Source organism: Hippopotamus amphibius, chromosome 3 (genome assembly GCF_030028045.1).
Source record: "Hippopotamus amphibius kiboko isolate mHipAmp2 chromosome 3, mHipAmp2.hap2, whole genome shotgun sequence".
Taxonomy (NCBI): domain Eukaryota; kingdom Metazoa; phylum Chordata; class Mammalia; order Artiodactyla; family Hippopotamidae; genus Hippopotamus; species Hippopotamus amphibius.
In genome coordinates, this window is record NC_080188.1 from 147,550,822 (window position 1) to 147,571,972 (window position 21,151).

The 21,151-nt window shown below is 41.8% G+C and overlaps 1 protein-coding gene across 1 annotated transcript in view; it reads right to left on the reverse strand.

The window, feature by feature from the left end:
- Window positions 1-21,151, reverse strand: part of KIF26B (kinesin family member 26B) — a 475,056-nt gene that overhangs the window by 261,024 nt on the left and 192,881 nt on the right. The window lies entirely within an intron of this gene.

Consider the following 21,151-nt stretch of genomic DNA (forward strand, 5'->3'; position numbering starts at 1 on the left):
CTTCTGGGGCTGGCCATAACAGCACCTAGCAGGGGGCCCCCTTCCGCCCCTCCCTGAAGGCTCCCCCAGGGAGCAGCTGCACTTTGTGACCCAAGGACACAGCAGCACAGGATTCCTGCCAACAGCCATGGGCACATCTCTTACTTTGGCACCACTCCTTCCGGGGACCAAGATGCTTCATTTTATGAGTTATGTTCATTTGATCCTGGCAGGCAGAGAAACAAGAGGAATGCCCCACTCAGGAGGGAAGCACTGGGACGTCTCCAAAGCCAGAACGATCTCCTCTTCTGTGGTGTCTGTCTGTGCAGGTCAGTGTGGCCCCGACGGGCTGCCCTCTGCCCTCCCAAAGTTGTTCCACTGCGCTCCTTTCTTGTCGTGATTTCTGCCCCTGAGTGATCAGGCAAACTGGATCCCATTTCAACGTCCATCTCACCCGGCCTGTCTGTTCTCCACCTGGAAAGCAGACCTACCCAGAACTGAAGTGATGCACTGCAAAGGGGGCTCCCGTGCCGTGCGTAGGGGTAAGCACCCTTCCTAGTCAGAATTAGTAAAGGCGGCACAGCTGACATCGCAACCCAAGCTTTTGCTTAGAAGTCTGCAGCAAGTGAACGACTGCTGGCTCTTTTTGCCCGAAGAAGATCTACTGAAAATGAGGACAATAAAACAGATTTTCCACTAATCTCATCTAAAGATACTTCATTTAAAAAAAAAACAACCCAAAACAGAAGGACAAATATTATGTGATTCCACTTATACGAGGCCCCTGGAGTAGTTAAATTCATAAAGACAGAAGGTACAATGGTGGTCGCCAGAGGTCGGGGGAGGAGGGCACGGGGAGTTACTGCTGAATGGGTACAGAGTTTCAGTTTGGGAAAATGAGAAAGTTCTGGAGATGGATGGTGGTGGTGGTTGCACAACATACGAAGAAACAATGCTACAGAACTAATGGTAAATTAAAAACAGTTCAAATGGTCAATTTTATATCATACATTTTACCACAATTAAAAAAACAAAACTTAGAATAATGAGTACCAGGAGACTGCTGATTAAAGGGACAGCCCAAGAATCTGCTCACTGAAGCAGTTGGACAGAAACCGAAGCTGTAAGGACGGTGCTCCTCTTATTTTAAAATGCGGCCCCACATCCACGATAACAACTCCAAGGTCAAAGTCAATTATTTGGCTGTACCTGAAAGTTCAGAGCTCCTAATGCAATGCCTGGCACATAACGGGATCTCTGAATATTTCCCAAATGTTCTAGAATCGCTTGAATAAGAGCTCAAGGCTTAGGAATTGTTCTGGTGCACAAGCCGCCCTCCTGGAGCAGAGCAGAGGTGGTGAGATTGGGCTGGGCCTCCGTGTGAGACTCACCTAAGGCACAAAAGAGTCTCTCTCCAGAAACATCGAGCGGGAAATTTTAGGTTATGTATATTTTACCACAATAAAAAGAAAAAAATGGAACAAAACAGAAACACCAGCTCACCAAAGAGTTAATCCCCTTCAGCTTGTCCCTGGTGGCCTGGGCCTCCTTTGTCATTTTAGAAGGTGTCCTGAGGACTCTGGGTGTTGAGGCTGACTCAGAGAAGGGGGCTGAGTCCTCCAGGGACTCTGATGGTGAGTTTGCCAGGTGGTCTCAGTGACAGGACCCCGCCAGCGTATGCCCATGGCCTGCAGGGGGGGGGTCAGCCGGAGCCCTCGACAAGGGAGGAACGGGAGGAAGGGAAACCAGGAAAGCCAGGAGAGGCTGGAGAAGCCCCCACCGGCACTGGGCTCTTGGATTAAACCTCATTTGATTTCTGTACACTGGCCCAAGTCAAACGCCGTCCTTCCTCATCTTCCTTCTTTCCTGCCAGGTCACACCTGAACAGCGGGTTAACAATTCTTTCCATAATGTAGTGTTCTGGAACTGGGTTGGTTCAGATCCTCTCCGATGCTATCGTGACTTTTAGGCATTTAAATGTTCTGGTTAGTGCTCCAGCCCTCGGCATGCTGTCCCTGGAGCACAGGCAGTGCCGCCTAACTTGAACCTGGTCTCAGGCCTGGCCCAGTCCTCGTGGCTCACATGGGCACAGATCACCTCTGAGACCCTGCGGCTGCCTTGATAACCTCCTCCTGTGCTGTCCAGCTAGCCCCTCCCCCCAGCCAGCACCAAGGGGCCATGATGGGATTCTTATGTCCCAGGGCTGGATGTTTGATTACCCTTATTATCTTAGCTTGCTTTGGCTATAAATTTTATTAGTGGCCATAAAATTATCCATCCACAGCGTTTGACTCAGTGACCTCTTGCAAAAGAGAATTCCACACACCGGTGCTACTGGGGGCCTAAGAGGGTTGCCTTTTCCTCACCCTCGATTTACAGCCTCGCCTTCATCCAGGGTTCCGCCCTGTGTGATGAGACTCAGCAAACAGAGGAGGCTGTTCGTGTTTCATGATACCCGTTATCAGGGCTCAAATCTGGCCCCTCAGCCCATGATGACTGTCTTCTTTCATCCTTTGTGTTGCTAGAAGGTAAAGGGGCAGGGCCACCCAAATGCTTTAGAAAAGCCTGGGGTGCACGATGCGGCAAAGGGCCAGCTGCATTTCTATTGTGGATTCTTCCCCAAGATAGCTTCGTTCTGGGATGTGCAGCTCCAGGCAGAGCTCAAATATTCTTTTAAAGAATATCTTATAACAAATGATAAAGTCTTACCATCAAGTTTATAGTATTTCTACATGTAGATACACGTAAATAGGTTGACTGACAATACTTTTAATACTTAGTGCTCAACTATGTTTTGTGGGGTCGTTTGGTGACACATTCAAAGACATATAATGATACCAGAAATCTAGCTGACATGATGAGGTTAGCTTCAGCCTGAGAACGCTGAGCAGTGACCTTGGCCATCCTCATCGAGCGTCATCATACTGTTAGCGCCTTTGAGTCAGCTTCTATTCTAAGGGCTTTGCATAGGTGTTGCCATATTTACTCCTGACAACAACGCCATGAAGGAGGCACCACTGTCACCAAATAACAGCTTAAACCCCATCTGCCACATTGAAAAACCCTGGAGCAGGTAAGGCCGCTGGGTTTCCTCTCCTTCTATCCTTGAGTTTATCTTGCACTGATCACATCACTCAGAGAATGTACAGCTCTTCAACAGTGGCCGCCCCATTCAGAAAATGCGTTAACAGCCAGAGTTGAGCACAGGAAAGGATCATCTGAATAATTTCTCACCGTGCACACAGGCTTGCTCTAGCCAATGTTTTGTGATTGTTATGATCAAAGGAAAAGTACAATCAAACGGTCTGAAACTTGATGTAATTGATTTCTCTCGCAGTGTGCAACTAAGCAAATTCAGACTGAGTAGAGACTGAATTGAACCAAAACGAAATTACAGCAGAGAAGTCAAGAGGAGATCACAACCCTCGTCAACCCAACCCTGGCATCAGATTTGGGCCGAAGGTGACTCTTAGGTTGGCTCTCAAGACCTGGAAGGGCTAACGGAGTTTTTTCATGTACTGAATCACGTGGGCTGCTCTTTTATTGAGGGAAGGTTATTGCTCCCCACTCCAAACACTTCTAAGAGCCAGTGCCCCAGGGATGCCCTGAGCACTCTTCCCCACCCTAAATGATCAGGGCCACCCTCCATATGGTCCCCACACCTGCCCTGGATCAGAGCAATTGTTTTGTTTTGTAACTGCCTGTCACTGGTCTCTCTTCCCAACTAGATGGCAAGCCCTGCGAGGAGCAGGACTGGGTCTTACTCACGTCAGTATTACCAGCATAGCACCGTGTCTGAGTATGGACTATATCTAATAAATACATCAATTAATATGTTAATTAACAAATACATACAAATAAAAATAAACAATTTAGTTGGGTAAGGATTGCTGAAGTTTTGTTTGTTTCTGAGGGATTTGTTTGTTTCACCTGATTTTAAAAATTATGAATAGGTGGCACAAAGCTTTATTCAATAAAAATAAGGTATCTCAGGGTACACTGCATTCAATATATTGATGAGATGAATGACTGGAGTAGGGGGAAAAAAAGGCAAACAAGATACAAAGAGGCCAAAACACAGAGACAAAGAAAAAAAGAGAGAGAAATGGGAGAAAGGGGAAGAAAGAGAAAACCAAAACGTAATTACAGAAAAAGATTTTTAAAAGGAGGAGGAGTCTGGTGCCCTCAGCCAGCTTGAGTGTGAGCATGTGACAGCCACAGCTAGGTAGCTGGAATTCTCTGGAATACTGGGCAAGTGATCCTAGGAACATGGTTTCCAGGAGAGAAGGAATCAAGCTTAGAGGCTGAAGTCCCACTGGCTGTCCTAGCTCTTCCCGGCACCAGACAAGAGCTTCAGGTACACCCAGAACCCTGAGGTGCTTGAAGATAAAATGTGTGAAGGAAGAAGCTTAAAGACCCCATGTCACAAAACTGAGCCATTCTCTCACCCTTTTCCAATAAAAAACATAGTTCAAACTTCTGGAAAAAAAAAAAAAAAAAAGGGCAGCTTGGAATTTCTGAATATCTCAATACTTGCTCATGTAACTTTTACAGATGGCATTGTTTATTAGTTATGCTTCCAAGAGAAAACACAATAAGATTAAGAAACTGAACATTAGATTACAAAACTGATGTAGCATTTAATTCTAATAGAGATCATGGCCTTTCCATCCATGCCTGACCTGCTGTGTTAGTCTGCATGGTCATGTAGCTTTAGGAAGCAGGCCCTTCCTAGGGCATGCCACTGTTCTTCACTTAAGTCTTGGCTAATGCTTGGAAAACTTTCAAGAACACCAGCAGCGTATTATGGCCTGGAATTTAAAATGTGCATTCCTTGTAGGCACCTTACTTCCTCATATTTTCCTTGAGCTCTTGTGAGAAAAAGTCAAGAGGGACCTGAGACAATACTTTGCTGTAAGTGACCCACTAAGGTCTGCAGAACGGCCACTTCACTAAATGCAAGAGCAAACTTGCATTCTGGGCAAAACTGAGGGGACAATATTGGGAACCTAACAAAGGCATGTGTACACACACACACACACACGTGCATACATGCACACAAACACACACAAACGCACACAGCCCCCAGGATGCTGGGATGGTAGACAGAGAGTCTGCAAAAAGAAGGGCGAGGTTTGCAACTGCTGGAGCCCTGACCCAGGAGCCATGAGAGTATAGGTCTTCAGGGCTCCCAGCACCAGGGAAGGGGCTTGTCCTTATTGGGAAGGACAAGGAAGCTGAAAGCACTGGGGCTGGCTCTAGATTGCAGGATTCATCCTGCTCAAACCACAGCCACAAAGGATGCCCAGACTGGAGACAGGCTGGACCAAATGGAATTGCCAATGCAATCCTAGAGTCTAGGAGAAGGGTGTGCCACGCATCAGGCCCTTGGCAAGCACTGTGCTGAAAGAAAGGACCCAATTTTGGGTCTGGCTTGGTTGAGGACAACATGAAGGACTTGGAGCAAGTCGTTTGCCCTCTCTTAGCCTTAATTTCTCCAGCAAGGGGAACTCATGAGTCTGTGTCTTGGGTGAAATGAGATAATGCACTGAATGTGCTCTGTGGTTCCTAAAGTCATCACCAAATATAAAGTAGGGACATTTAGAAATATTCCTATTTCACCTTAAAGCATGTCCCTAATTTAACATTTTTTTGGTCATTAGGCAAAAACATACAAATACGTCAATGACAACAACAAAAAACAGAAAGCATTCCCCAGTTCTGTACCAAACCATCAATGAACAAGGGACCAGTTCCATCGAAGGGTCAGCTGGTTGTCCCAAAGCCATTCACAGACCTTCATGGTTCCAGCTTAGAACTGACCTCACATCTTTTGTTTACCAGCTGCAGAAATGCCAAATCCTACACCAGCCAGAAAGCAATTTTCACAAAAATGTTTCAATGGAGCTGGAAAAGTTCTTAGATAGAGTCTAGGCCAACTTTCACGTGTAAACATGAAGCGACTGTGGCCCAGATTGGTGAGCTGAGATGTCCAAAATCACATATCTAGTTCATGACACAGCCAGTCAATTGCAGCACTTATTTAAATGCACATCAGGAAACTAACAATAGACTAGCAGAACTCTAAAATGATTGAAAATCCTTGAAATACATACATACAGCAAGAGAGAGAGAGAGAGAGAGACAGGCTCTGTAGTTCAGCAATAAGCCAGGGCTTGGTTGTGGCCAACTAACTGGCTGCGGGACCTTCGTGAAGTCAATTAACCTCTCTACAACTTAGCTTCCAAAATCAGGGGTCTGCCATAAGGAATATCAAATAAAAACACGCTCAAGCGTCCTTCTCCTCAAATAATAACGGCTTAAGGCTCTAAACCGATGCTTCAAAGTCTCTCATGGAAAAGCTGCACAGGAATAGGCAAATATTTGTGGGCTGACCTAAAATAACCCTGTGAAGAGGTCTGGAACTGTCCCTCTGTCTCGTGTCTTCTGAGTTTAGGATCACTCACTCTATAAGGCCGGTAATGTCCGCTTTTGTATGTTCCTCCATGTCCAGAATTCAGAGAACAGCTCAGCAGGGTTGCTTCCTGGGAAACTCTGGATCATTCATCCCAATCAGGACAGATCCTAATCCTGTCACCAGACCCATGACAAACTGCATCTGATGGCTTTCTAACTCAGTTCACCCAGGGGATTTGGATGCTTACTAAAAAACATTTATTTACATATACATGTTTTCATTGTGTATCTCACTAGTAAAAATAACACTGAGAATGCTTTAGAAGTTTAATAATGTTTGGGTATCCCTTAAATCCTTAACCCTGAATTCTCAAAATCAGGGATATTTAAAAATCCTGGGCCTCATGAGTTGTAAAATGAAATTCTGAAATTAACTTTGCTGTGGTCAGATTTCTTCAAGTCCATATCATTTTCACAGCGCCTCTTCTCTGCTAACATCATTAGCAAAGAGACAAAGACTTTCTGTGTGAGTTGAAGCCAAAGTTGTATAATCTCATATGTCTTTACTAAATAAATATCTACTTTTTTTTTCTGTCTCGGCTGCAACATTCCATCCGATGTCCTAATTTCTTCACTTGGTGGTTCAGCTCAAATTTCTTCTCTGTTCGTTTAAGATGTTGGTTTTCTCTTCTATTGTATATGCTATGGCTTTTCCCAAAGCTCAGCTATGCTTTCCACTTGTTAGAACTTTATAATATGGGTCAAGCCCAGCAAAGTCAATACCAACTAACTTATTGTGAGCCTATCTAACTAGATTCCCCCAGCTACCAACCCAGAGCCAGAAAGATTGGCAGACCCCGACACCTCAGGGATCACCGCCAGCCCCGTGCTTTTTTCTCACACAGAGTTGGACCCGGGAGTTCATCTCTTCCATATCTGCCCTTTTGTTACAAACCTTGAGTCCCTGGAGTCTGCTATTTAAAACAGAGCTGATCTTTTGGGATTCTTGTCTTTCATACACACTTGAAAAGCTATTCATCCAATCCTGAGTTAAAAGACTCTAAACTGTATTAACAAATCAGTCTGGTTGCAATTCTCCCAAAATTGAATTATTCTCTTAACAACCTCTTGAGAGAAAGCAACAAAACATCGACATCTCAGCTACGTCTGTTTGTCATCTTTCCTCGACTCCCCACACCTTAACTCCACCCTTAACACAAAGTAATGTTGAGGTCCACAGGGCTTGGGACAACCATACAAACGGACCCGGGTTCTCAGATCCAGAGTGTGGAATCAGCAAAGCCATCGCAGAAAGAAGCTGGTGGCCCAAGACTACGATTTTCAACACAAATTGAGACTACATAGAGGTTGTAGTAACCACTTACTAGCATGGACAGCAACATATCCATTTCAGAAGGTCAGTTCCACGAAGGCAGGAAATAAATCTTGCCTTTGGGGTACCTTTACAACTCTGAGCAACCCTCCTGGAGTAAGTATTGAAAACTCTGCTATTCGACTTTCTCCAGGGCTCACCACCAGCACGTTTATATAAAGTTGGCAAGAGCAAACAACATGCAGGCATTTTATGATAGCTTAAGATTTAGTAGATTGGTTTTCTTTCCCCCGAGTGAAGATGAGGCCAACCTAAATAAGTACACACATGTGTGCACACACATACACACACCCCAGAATTGCTCCTGTTGGAAGAGTAATTCTGTCAGCTAGTGTCTTTGAGAAAGAATGAAAACTACTCCTCTGAGGGAAAGAATGCTAAGAAAAAGCTTATGAAATACACAAAGACACACTTGAGAATTAGTAAGCATGTCCACTGAAGAAACGCATAGAATAAAGAACCTCCAATTAGACTGGACCTAAAAGGAACACATCCCAGAAGTGGGGCTGCAGGAAGTTACAGAAGCTCCTTCCTACCACAGAGACTTTAAGAACAATCACAGTAGCCAGCTATCTAGAATGGCTGCAGTGTAGATCTACCCAGAGGGAGAGATGTACCAGATGTCTAGAGGAAAACTTTTGCCAAGCATGAGTTTTTTATGTGTAGGTACTTCTAATATATAGAATCTAAACCTTTATAGTCCTCTAATTACCACATTATAATTTCATTAATGTCCCAGACAGACCATAGCCCAGAGTAAACCTAATCTGTACCATGGTTGCCCGCTTTTTCAGTTGATTTCTTAGACAGTCTTTAGTGTTACATATCTACGACAATCATATATCTTGCATTTTTCAGCCTCATTCAATTAAAAATTTTTCTTGCTGTTGGTCTCCTAAGTACATTTACATGAGTCAAATCCTGTCTCCTGAATTCTGGTTCAGGAATTATGTTTGCTTTAGATTCCAGACTCACTATCAATTTTTAACTAGTCATCAGGAGGGAAAAGGCAGGATTTATGAAAGATGCTTTATCTTCAAATTCTAGAAAAACTTCCCTCCAATCCAGGTCAGCATGGGGCTCATGTGCCACATCCAAGGGTCAAACATGAAAAGGCAGGAGTGGGAATAAGAGGCGTGGGCTCCGTCTCTATCCAGCAAGCCTGCCAAACCACAGACAGGAGGCACTCAGATGAAGGCACCCCATTTAAAGGAACTTTGTTCTGTTTGTGCTTTGTTTAAATCCCAGAGTGGGAGATGACCCACAATAAGCCACTTGAACTTTTTTCTCTGTAAGCCTCCAGTTGAAATACAGTATGTGGGAGTTCTTTCAATAGCAGTTATGCAGTCCTTTTCAGAAACTAAATTTGAATACTCCACAGCTACCGGTTGGGAGTATAACTGCTCAACAATAGGCTTGAAAGCCAACGGCAGCCCCCACTGGCCTCACTTTACCTTGTTCCCTGCCAGGCCTTCGGGGGGCTTCCCCACAGGCAGCCCTGCTTCAGCCTGCCCGGCCAGGAGGCCCAGCCCTGGGAGACGCGACCCTCTTCCCAGGTGACTGATGTTATTTGCGCTGTTGCTTATCTCGTCAAAGCTGGAGTAATAAGAACAAACTCAGCTAAACTAAATTGGTCCTTTGTTTGCCATTATCATAAAAATTTTATGTAGGAACTAATAAAAACATGCTTTACATGCACAGTTACATGGGTCCACACAGGCAATAATACCCAGCAAGTTATATCCATAAATTCAGTTATAGACACTTAGGAATAAATATTTTATCTTTCCCAATGTTTTCATTTATTGAAGGGAAGGTGTGAACACAGAAGTGTATGACTATCTGTGGCTCCTAAGGGCCCTTAAGTCCCCCTGGATGTCTCTCCAAGAAACCAGAAAGGTCCTTTCAGAAGTTTCTGGATAATTTTCATAAATTTTACCCTCCTAAGAGCCCAGTATTAATCATTCCTCCAATCTCAGTAAATGGAAATCTTTTTACAAAGCTCTTAAAAATAAAATCGCTTTTGAAATGAGCTCAAGATTTTCTTAGAAAAAAATTTTAAGCAAACAAAAAGATTCAATTCTCTTCCCAACTGGGACCTTAGAGCAGATTTACAATAGATTTAATTAAAGAAGTTTAATGAAATCCAAATCTAACTCCCCCCCCACCCAAAAAAAAAAATTGGATCATTGAATATTTCAGCTTTTCCTTCAGTAATGTACTCTAAAAATATACTGAATGAGTTGGGTTTTTTTTTGGGGGGGGGGGTTGCTCTATATTTTCTTTCCTTGTAGATCTACATTGTCCCTTAGAAACATAACGGAAGCCACAAATGCAAGCCACATACGTAATTCAAAATTTTCTAGTAGCCACACTAAAAGCATAGAAAGGAACAGAAGAAATTAATTTAAATAATATATTTTATTTAATCCAGTGTATCCAAAATATGGTCATTTTAACATCATCAATCTAAAAAACGTTTCAGTAATGAAATACATTACACTGTTTTTTTTGTCCTTAGTCTTAGAAAGCTAATGTGTATTTTACTTATTACTATATTGTACTCAATTCAATTCAGACTAGCCTCATCTCCAATGCTCAATAGCCACATATGACTGATGGCTACTCTGCTGGACAGCAAGGGTCTAGAGAATCCTTGACTAGCCTGGGAAAGATAATTTCAAAGAAATGTCACGATTTATGTGGCTGCTTTTGTACCCTGTAGGCACACCTCCCCCAGATTATAACTGTGAATCTAACATACTATAAACTCAGAAAATATTAAGATTACATGTTATTTTTAAAGTCCAGTTTTTTTCTGTCTATAACTGATAGTAAAATAGGCAAAGGTAGAGCAAGGCAGGTGAAAAGGAGAAATACTTAGGGCTGCCAAAAAGTCTACGTCAACAGATATCAGAGGCAAGTCAGAAAGTGTTACCAATCGGACCCTCTACCAGCCTTCAGAGCCCCTGCAGCTTCTTAAATACAGACCACTGTAAAGTCTCTTCTGTATAAAATTGCACCTTGGGAAAATGAGAAGCTAAATTTTTTTCCATCTAACTTTTTTCCCTCAAAGAAGCTATGTAATAGGTTTCCGTAACGTTTAAAGAAAAAAAAAGCTATCTTCTATTACTCTGCATCGTCTCTCTGTTTCTTACAGTAGATAGTAAAAAAGACATTCATATAGGGCGTTTTTAAAGTGAAGGATTAAACCAAAACGTCGGTATTGTATCTCTGATTTTTTTAAGTAAGTTTTGGCAAATTACTCAGTTTCTCTGCGGTTAAATGTTGAAATCACCAAGTCTGTGTTATGTCTTGCAAATGTTAGGCATATTTTTCTTGATGTGTTATTATATTTAATAATGCATACTGATGCATGTTAAGCAAGTTGTACTGGAGGGCAGAGACCAGAACTGATAAATATACCCTTTGCTGAGCTAACCAAAGCACTGCATGCAGAGAAATGTTTAATTATCCCATGTGTTGCCGCTGTTAGCTTATGAAATGCAAGCACAAGGACTCTGAGTAAAAGTAAAGATATTTGTTTTTCTGTTTCTAGATTCATAAGAGTGTGTTGTCTCAAGATAAAACAAAGAATCTCAAAATGACCTTTTTTTCTCCTCCAGGATGAAGGAAAGGCCTTCTTGGTAATAACTCAGATTGACAATGGGGGAATCTGAGGATGATCTCAAAGTCTCTAATCTGTTTTTGTGTGTTTTAAATCAAATAAAGAAAAGTTGACCATGCATAAAATGTACCCTCACAGTTCCTGACCCCCCTCCCTCCCACCCAACATTTTCTCTAGAATGGGATGGGTTTGGATTCCAGAGAACCTACCTTGGTTTTCAAGTGAACGGAAGGATGGTAGTAAGTGAAGTATACCCTAAGATGAGAATTGTTTTTAATCTAAACATTTAGAATAAGGCACTAAAATGACCAATTAACTGCAATAATGTCACTGTTAAAAGACCTTCAAAAAGAGACATAACAACTAAGACCTTCAAACAGAGACATAACAACTGAATGCAAATTAATCCTACACTGAGCCCTGTACTGGAGGGAAGACAGTGCTATAAAGGACGTTATTGGGTCAACTGGGACATACTGCAATATGGATGGTAGATTAGACAAAGTTCTTTATCAAAGTTAATTTTACCAAAGTTGATAACTGCACTCTGGCTGCACAGAAGAATATCCCATTTCTTAGGAAATACACACTGAAGTATTTAGACATAAAGGCCCATGGTGTAGGACTCTTACTCTCAAATGGTTCAGAAAAAAAGTGAACAATAGTTAACCTAAGTACAGGGAATATGAGTATCCTTTGTACTTATTTTTGCAAATTTTCTGTAAGTTAAAAATTATTTCCAAAAAAAATTCTAATTCTCTTAAGAGTGAATATACTTGGTGGGGAAAAAATTCTTCTGAGCCGAATTTTTCTTTTAGGAGTTTGCACTAGCCAGGTCCTTGTCTTCTCTACCTGATTGCCACAGCAAGCCTCTGGATTTGACTGTAGAAGACAAAGTGGTGACTAGGCTCCCACCTGGTAAAGGGCTCGCCTCTCCCCAACCCACCCCTGGCTCCAGCTACACGCCTGAGGCCCTCCTCTGTCTCCTCCATCGAAAGAAGGTGGGCTTTGGGCGTTGGGTCTCATATCGGCCCAGGTGTCCTTCTCACACTCTCATTTCTGTGGGGAGACATACAGGATGAGTCTGTCAATGGTTAAAGCAATGCTCACAATGGTTCTGAAAGCTGATAAGACTTTCCTAAGGAGATAAGCACAGGCTCCTTGGAACCCTGGCTGCCAACACTGCCTCGGCCAGGGCAGCCAGGGTTATCCAGGGCAGCCAGGATTATCGAGGTCAAGGTACCTGTGGGAACCCCCGGGGCTACAGAGTAAAGGAATCCGCTTTTGAAGGCATTTTTACTGCCTTCCCTCTCCCCACCCCCTGAAAGCCTACTTACTTTGAAACAAACTAATCCTTCAGTTTAGCACCAAAACCTCCAAGTCAAAGAAAATCATGGAAACAGAGCAGGGCCAGACCTTAAAGGTCAACAAATCCACCTTCTCCCCTATGCAGCGGTAGCTACCTTTCAGGCTACCGGGTCATCCAGGCCCTTCTCGGGATCCTCCAGAGATGAGGTGCGAAGCTCCCTACTTTGCAAGGCAATACATCCAACAACTGGATAACTCTGATTGCCAGAAAATTCTCCTTTGCAGTCAGACAAAAACTGCTTCCCTAAAACGGAAGAAATTTGAAAGCAGGGAAAGGAAAGGGAACTTTCCTTCATCAGTGCCTAGACAGCAGGCACACAAGAAATAACTTGGGAACGAATGACTCCATTAATGCACAGTCTGTGCACTGGCTCTTTCGCTATCCTGAGGAGCAATAAAAAGCATCCACTGTCTCTTCCGAGATACAGCATCTCAAGCACTTGAAGACACTTTCATGTCCGCCTCTGTCTTCTGTCCGGTGTAAAACCCTCCAACTCCCATAACTGTGCCTCACACTACAGTTTAGGAAACATGGCTAGGTACTGTCACTAACCTTCCTTCACTCATTCACAACTCATTTATTTATTTGACTATTTCCAAAAGGAATGTGTCTTGTCATTAAAAAGAGACAAACACAACAAAATTACTAAAATAGAAATGATCATGTGGAAAATAGGCTCTAGAGAGATCTAACACGCTAAACAAAAAGTTTACACGGTTTTTATGATTGATTTTAAAACTTGATCCTAAAGTTCCTGTTGCAAACGTGAATAGGGAAACATTCCAAGTCTCACAATTCCATATGATGAGGATGAAACATACCAGTTCTTACAAGGATGTAACAGACCAGGTCCTTGGGAGAGAAAAGGTGATTCCCTGTATCAAGGACAGAGGTCTTGTGTAGAGCATTGTAAACCAGGTACATTGAGCCGTGCAGTGGATAATCAGTATTCCTACTCAAAATCCACAGCAAATGCTGAGAAAAATTAAAATAGTTGTTTCTTGTAGTAATTTCTGATGAAAGCTGGAAGGTAGAAGATCAAGACACAATTCAGAGGGGGTGATTATAAAAAGGGTTAAGTTGATTTGGTCCAAATATGTAAACATCTTCTTTAGTATTTTAATCTTACTCCAAGATATAATTTAGAATAGCTGGATAATTTGTAAGTCGTGTTTTAAATTATTGACCCTTAACCAAACCTCCACCTCTGGGATTCTGAGCCCTGGAGAGAAGAAAGCTTCAGATTATACTCTCATGAGAGTCCGAAGTACACTGATCCTATATTTTTGAATAGGTGGCTTCATAAGTTTTAGAGACCAGATAAACAAAAGGTAAAGTTTGTATTTTGTTATAAAAATGAGGATCCTAACTACTGATGTCACAACCTTGCTGGGAAACAGAAATAGGCCACAGAGGTGCCTGCTCACAGAGCCAGGGCTTTCTGCAGGACACAGCTGGGGAGGGTGGATGGCCATTGCTGTTAACTTTGACAACAGTCCTGCTAGGTAGAAATTGATTTTCCCTGTTTTACAGATTCAGAAAGTGAAGATGAGGCTGACAGAAGTTTGCCAAAGGTCACAGACCTAGAAGTAGCCATGGAAGGATCTAAATGTCAAGTTGTCTGGCTCCAAATTTTGTACTTTTCCCACTGAATCACGTGGCCTCCCTGGGCCACAGTATGACAAGTACATACGACTTGATGACATAATTATGAAGCTTTAGGAGTTCACCAGGCTGCTCTGAGAGTAACGTCAGGCCACACATAATGTGCTGGTAAGGATTTTAAAACCAGGAAAAAATATCTTGATTTGCAGCATTGCCCATTTCTAAGGTGTAAATTCTCCCACCATGGCCCAGGTATGGGCTCCAGTACACCACTGGGTCTACAGGGCTTGTTCCCAGGTAGCAGTGTTGATGGAAGTCTACTTGACCCTGATTAGCTTCTCAGTAAACAAGGAAGTTCCATATTTTCCTGACATTGTGTCCCCGCCACACCACCGAACTTATCTTTTACTTTTATATCATAAGGTGACCTGTTTCTGGAAAAAGAAGGGGAAAAAAGAGAACGAACCAAGTCAAGTAAATCAAGATCACAGAAAATTCCATCCTGAAAAACCAGAGCATCCTTAAAACACCCCGAGTCGCTTTATCTTCAACACATACATGTGCTCAGATCTACCTGAGTTTGAAGCTAATATTACATTATGATTGTTCAAGGTTGGAACCAAAACCAAACTGTTTACTTTTCTGTTAGATCTATAATACTGCAGATATGGATAAATTTTTGAAAATAAATAAATACCTTTGTTCAAGAAGTAGTAGGGTCTGAATAAATGCTTCTTAATATTAGCAATTTCACCTACTAATATAATGCTAAAGGTATCTTTATTTTAGTACCAAATATTAAAGTAACTTTTCATGCTTTTTAAATATCAAAAAAAAAAAACTTCTGGTTAAAGATGGTGGATTCAATACGTGCACTTAGGACTGCTCTTTCCTGGAACCCTAATAAAATGACAGTAAAGAATTCTGAAGAGGACATAAACTTACAAGGCCAAAGAAAATGGGAAAAGAAGCAACTGCAATACAGTTTTGGAAGCTGGAACCCAGAGAGGTGAGTAGTAACTAAGTTAGCAGACCCAAGAAAGGTAAGTCCCAAGCCATTAATGGGCAAGCTAGCTGCAAACAACCCAGTTTACACCTCAAAACCCTTAAAAGGCTCAAGAATTGAAGGCACCACTGGAAGTAGGGGTGATGGAGCAAAGCAAAAGGGATTGGTTTTGAAACTCTGTTTAAGAAGTAGTTAGAGCTCCAGATCCCTTCCTCTGCTCCGGGTGGCTGCACCCTCCTGTCCTGCCAGAGTCTAAAGGTTTATCACCTGAGATGATAAAACACAGGGTCTCTAGACTATAACCCATTAGGCACAGTTGAGTGTAAGGAACTAAAAAAGGAGCAATCAGGTGAAAGTTTACATGTTGAATCTGAGATCTCCCTTGTCTTCTTCCTCTCAGGTCCCAGAAAACTGGCACCCATCAGGAAAGAAAGAAGAGTCTGTTCTGAGGGATCTGAACAACATTGAAGAAAAGAACTAAAGAACAATTTTAAAATGTCTCCTTCGGGTAATAGGTAAGACCTGTTACTGTACAGGTAAGACCACACTCGATCTCCTCCCATACTCCTCCATTCAGCTATTTTGTGCTTCCTTTATAAACATCATCAGTCAACCAAGGATCACCAAATATTTGAAGAAAGCATCTAATGCAAAAGAGAAAAGGAAACAAAGCCATCTTGAGGAAAGAGAGACTACAGAGAAAATAAAACTAAAACAGAACAAAACAAAACCCACTCTCAGTACTATTCTCAGAGAGATGAATGAAAATATTATATTAATAAAGCAAGAATGGGAAGCCATTTAAAAAAGGAAGATTTGGAGAAGAACAATGACAGCAACAAAAAGAAGCTCTTGGAAATTAAAACTATGACAGCAGAAATGAGGACCTTAATAAAATACTTAGAAGCTAAAATTGAAGAAATCTTCCAGAAAATACAGGAAAATGGAAACGAGTTCAGCAAATAGGAAAGCAAGGATAATTTTTTTAAAACCAGACCATAAGACCTAATAATAGGAGCTCCAGAAAGAATAAACAAGGAAGATGGAGGGGAAGAAAACTATCAAAGAAATAATTAAAGAAAATCTCCTAGAATAGGCCAAGATGAGAATGTAGATGAAAAGGCCCAAGAGGTGCTAGAACAATGGGTAACGATAGACTCACACCAAAATACATCTCTGCGCAATTTCACAACACTAGGGGTAAAGGACTTCTTAAGAGAAAGACAGAAACAGAGATGAGAAATGTTCTATATAAATGATCAAGATTCAGACTTTCAACATTAACACTGGAAGCTAAAAGGCCATTAGAGAAATGCCTTTAAAATTCTAAGGGAGGGGGGAGAGAAAAGATGGCGGTGAAGTAGAGGGACGTGGAGTGCATCCCTCTCCACAGATGCATTGGGAATGCATGGAAGGACGCAGTAATTCCCAAAGAGAACCAGCTGAACACCAGCAGACGGCCTCGGACACCAGAAAGGACCACGGGGAGCCCGACATAGCCAGTAGGGAGGCATCTACGACAGCTCAAAGAGGGTGAAGCGGCAGAGCTGTGGCAGACGGGAGGGAGTGAGAAACATACGGAGGGTCCGCAGCGCAGCTCAGCGTTCCCGGACCGAGACGTCGATCCGCGGCTGAACAGAGGGTCCAGGAGCGGGAGCGTGGGAACCGGAGAGCTGGTTCAGGGTGAGAAACATTGTTGCCGGTAGGGTGACGGACCAAGAGGACAGGAGGGAGGAGGTCCGCGGAGAGGAATGCCCGTCCCTGAGGGCTGCCCGGCCATGATGGCGGCTGGAGGCTGCAGGCTCACAGGCGGGGGGGAGGAGCCGCGCGCATAGCCTCGCTCTCTCCTTCGGTGCCTCTGCAACAGGCAGTGGAGAGACGCCCGTGGGCCACCTAAGGCGCTCAGGGATAACAAGCACCCTCAGGCGCTCAGGCGGGGCTAGATTAAAACCCCTTGCAATGCCAGCAGCAGGGAGGCTGCCGAGAGAAAAAAAAAAAAAAAAAACCACAGCAACAACAAAAAAAACCCCGAGAGAGGCCCAACTCTAAGACTTTCTGTTTACGCCTGAGCCACCAGCGTCCCTCTGCAACAGGCACCTCCAAGCCTGACTGAAACAACAGTGCACCACTGCTCACTCACTCCCAGGAGAAGGAGCCACTATTGTACCCTCTCCCTCCCCACACACCGACGCTTACAGAAGAACAATAAAGGAACCTCTGCTGGTCACAGAATAATGCAAAAAAACCCAAGGCAAGGAGAAGGACACTTACAGCTGAGACGCTAAGGAAACAGAAATAGTAGTATCAATACCTATTGAACTGGTCCATTCTGGGATCAGTTATGGATTTTTTTTTTTCTTTTTCTTTCTCTCTCTTTTTTTTTTTTTTTATTTTTTATTTTTCTTTATTAAATACGATCTTAGCCCTAAGGGATCTACAAGTTTTATAACATAATTTTTTAATGATATTTTTTATTCTTTTTTTTTTTTTTTGCCTTTTTATATACTTCTATATCTAGCTAAGTTTTTGGTAGTACGGACAATATATCTCTCATACTTTCCTTTCATCCCTATCTTTTATACATTTCTATTCCTTTCTTTTTATTTGCATATTTCCAACCACATTACGCTCTTCTGTTCCCCTTTCTTCCAGCCTTTTTAAGTTTATTTTATCTTAACATACTTATAAGCAACACTATCGGTCTGCTCAGACTCCTTGCTCTATTCTCCAGTTGACGCACTGCCTTGGTATTTAATATTAGGCTTTTGTCTTTATCTTAGTTCTTAGTACAGTTGTCTAATTACATTCTGAGAATCTCCATTCTCTCTGGTGGTACTCTGGCTCTTTTCTATATTTGATCCTAGCTTACAAAATCTACTTGGATTAATGTTTGTATGTGTAAGGTGTTATTTGTTTGTTTGTTTGCTTTTGTCTCTGATTTGTTCTGTTTCAGTTGTCAATTTCTGCTGGGTTTCTCTTTGAATATCTGGTAGCACACTGGGGTTCTGTCAGGTCTTTCTAGAGCCTTATGTCCTAACGGATTCAGTAATTGTGTGTCTTATACATGTATGTGTTTCCTAGATTTAATATTCGTTTAATCCAATACTTGGACATTAGTCTGAGGCTTGGACAGTCTTCTATAAACACCTCTATCACCAGGACAAGCAACCCCAAAAGTTTGGACAACCATGAGGAAACAAAGAAACACCATGCAGGCAAAGGAGCAGGAAAAAAGCCCACAAGACCAAATAAATGAGGAGGAAATAGGAAAAATGCCTGAAAAAGAATTTAGAGTAATGATAGTAAAAATGATACAAAATCTCGATAACAAAATAGAGAAAGTACAAGAAACAGTTCATAAGAACTCAGAAAAACAAACAGCAATGGATAACAAAATAACTGAAATTAAAAATACTCTAGATGCTATAACCAGCAGAATGACTGAGGCAGAAGAATGAATAAGTGAGTTGGAAGATAGAATGGGGGAAATAACTACCACAGAGCAGGAAAAAGAAAAAAGAATAAAAAGATTAGAAGACAGTCTCAGAGACCTCACTGATAACATTAAGTGTACCAACATTCGAATTATAGGCATCCCAGAAGAAGAAGAAAACAAGAAAGGGTCTGAGAAAATATTTGAAGAGGTTCTAGTGGAAAACTTCCCCAACATGGGAAAGGAAATAATTCACCAAGTCCAAGAAGCACAGAGAGTCCCATACAGAAGAAACCCAAGGAGAAATACACCAAGACACATATTAATCAAACTAACGACAATTAAACACAAAGAAAAAATATTAAAAGCAGCAAGAGAAAAGCAACAAATAACATATAAAGGAAAACCCATCAGGATAACAGCTGACCTTTCTACAGAAATTCTGCAGGCCAGAAGGGACTGGCAGGATATACTGAAAGTCCTGAAAGAGAGAAACCTACAGCCAAGAATACTCTACCCAGCAAGAATCTCATTCAGATTTGAGGGAGAAATCAAAAGCTTTCCAGACAAGCAAAAGTTAAGAGAATTCAGCACCACCAAACCAGCCTTACAACAAGTGCTAAAGGAACTTATCTAAGTAGGAAACACAAGAAAAGGAAAACACCTACAAATACAAACCCAAAACAATTAAGAAAATGGTCACTGGAACACACATGTCAATAATCACTTTAAATGTAAATGGATTAAATGCTCCCACCAAAAGACACAGACTGGCTGAATGGATACAAAAACAAGACCCCTCTATATGCTGCCTACAAGAAACCCACTTCAGACCAAGGGATACATATAGACTGAAAGTGAAGGGATGGAAAAAGATATTCCATGCAAATGGAAGTCAAAAGAAAGCTGGAGTAGCAATACTCATATCAGACAAATTAGACTTGAAAGTAAAGACTATTAAAAGAGACAAGGAAGGGCACTACATAATGATCAAGGGATCCATCCAAGAAGAACATATCACAATGGTAAATATCTATGCCCCCAATATAGGAGCACCTCAATACATAAGGCAAATGCTAACAGCTATAAAAGGGGACATCGACAGGAACACAATCATAGTGGGAGACTTGAACACCCCACTTACATCAATGGACAGATCATCCAAACAGAAAATAAATAAAGACACACAAGCTTTAAATGACACATTAGACCATCTCGACTTCATTGATATTTATAGGACATTCCATCCAAAAACAACAGACTACACTTTCTTCTCAAGTGCACACGAAACATTTTCCAGGATAGATCACATCTTGGGTCACAAATCAAACCTCAGCAAATTCAAGAAAATTGAAATCATATCAAGCATCTTCTCAGACCACAACGCCATGAGACTAGATATCAATTACAGGAAAAAAACTGCAAAAAATACAAACACATGGAGGCTAAACAATTCACTCCTAAACAACCAAGGAATCACTACAGAAATCAAAGAGGAAATCAAAAAATATCTAGAAACAAATGACAACGAAAACACAACAACCCAAAACCTATGGGACGCAGCAAAAGCAGTTCTAAGAGGGAAGTTTATAGCAATACAGTCCTACCTTAAGAAACAAGAAAATGATCGAATAAACAACCTAACCTTACACCTCAAACAACTAGAGAAAGAAGAACAAAGAAACCCCAAAGTGAGCAGAAGGAAAGAAATCATAAAGATCAGAGCAGAAATAAATGAAAAAGAAAAGAAAGAAACCATAAGAAAAATAAATGAAACTAAAAGCTGGTTCTTTGAGAAGATTAACAAAATTGATAAACCATTAGCCAGACTCATCAAGAAAAAAAGGGAGAAGATGCAAATCAACAGAATTAGAAATGAAAAAGGAGAAGTCACAACGGACACCTCAGAAATACAAAACATCATGAGAGACTACTACAAGCAACTATGTGCCAATCAATTGGATAACCTGGAAGAAATGGATACATTCTTAGAAAAATACAATCTTCCAAGACTGAACCAGGAAGAAATAGAAACCATGAACAGACCAATCACAAGTACGGAAATTGAGGCAGTGATTAAAAATCTCCCGACACACAAAAGCCCAGGACCAGATGGGTTCACGGGCAAATTCTATCAAACATTTCGAGAAGAGTTAACACCTATCCTTCTCAAACTCTTCCAAAATACTGCAGAAGGCGGAACACTCCCAAACTCATTCTACGAGGCTACCATCACCCTGATACCAAAATCAGGCAAAGATGTCACAAAAAAAGAAAACTACAGACCAATATCACTGATGAATATAGATGCAAAAATCCTC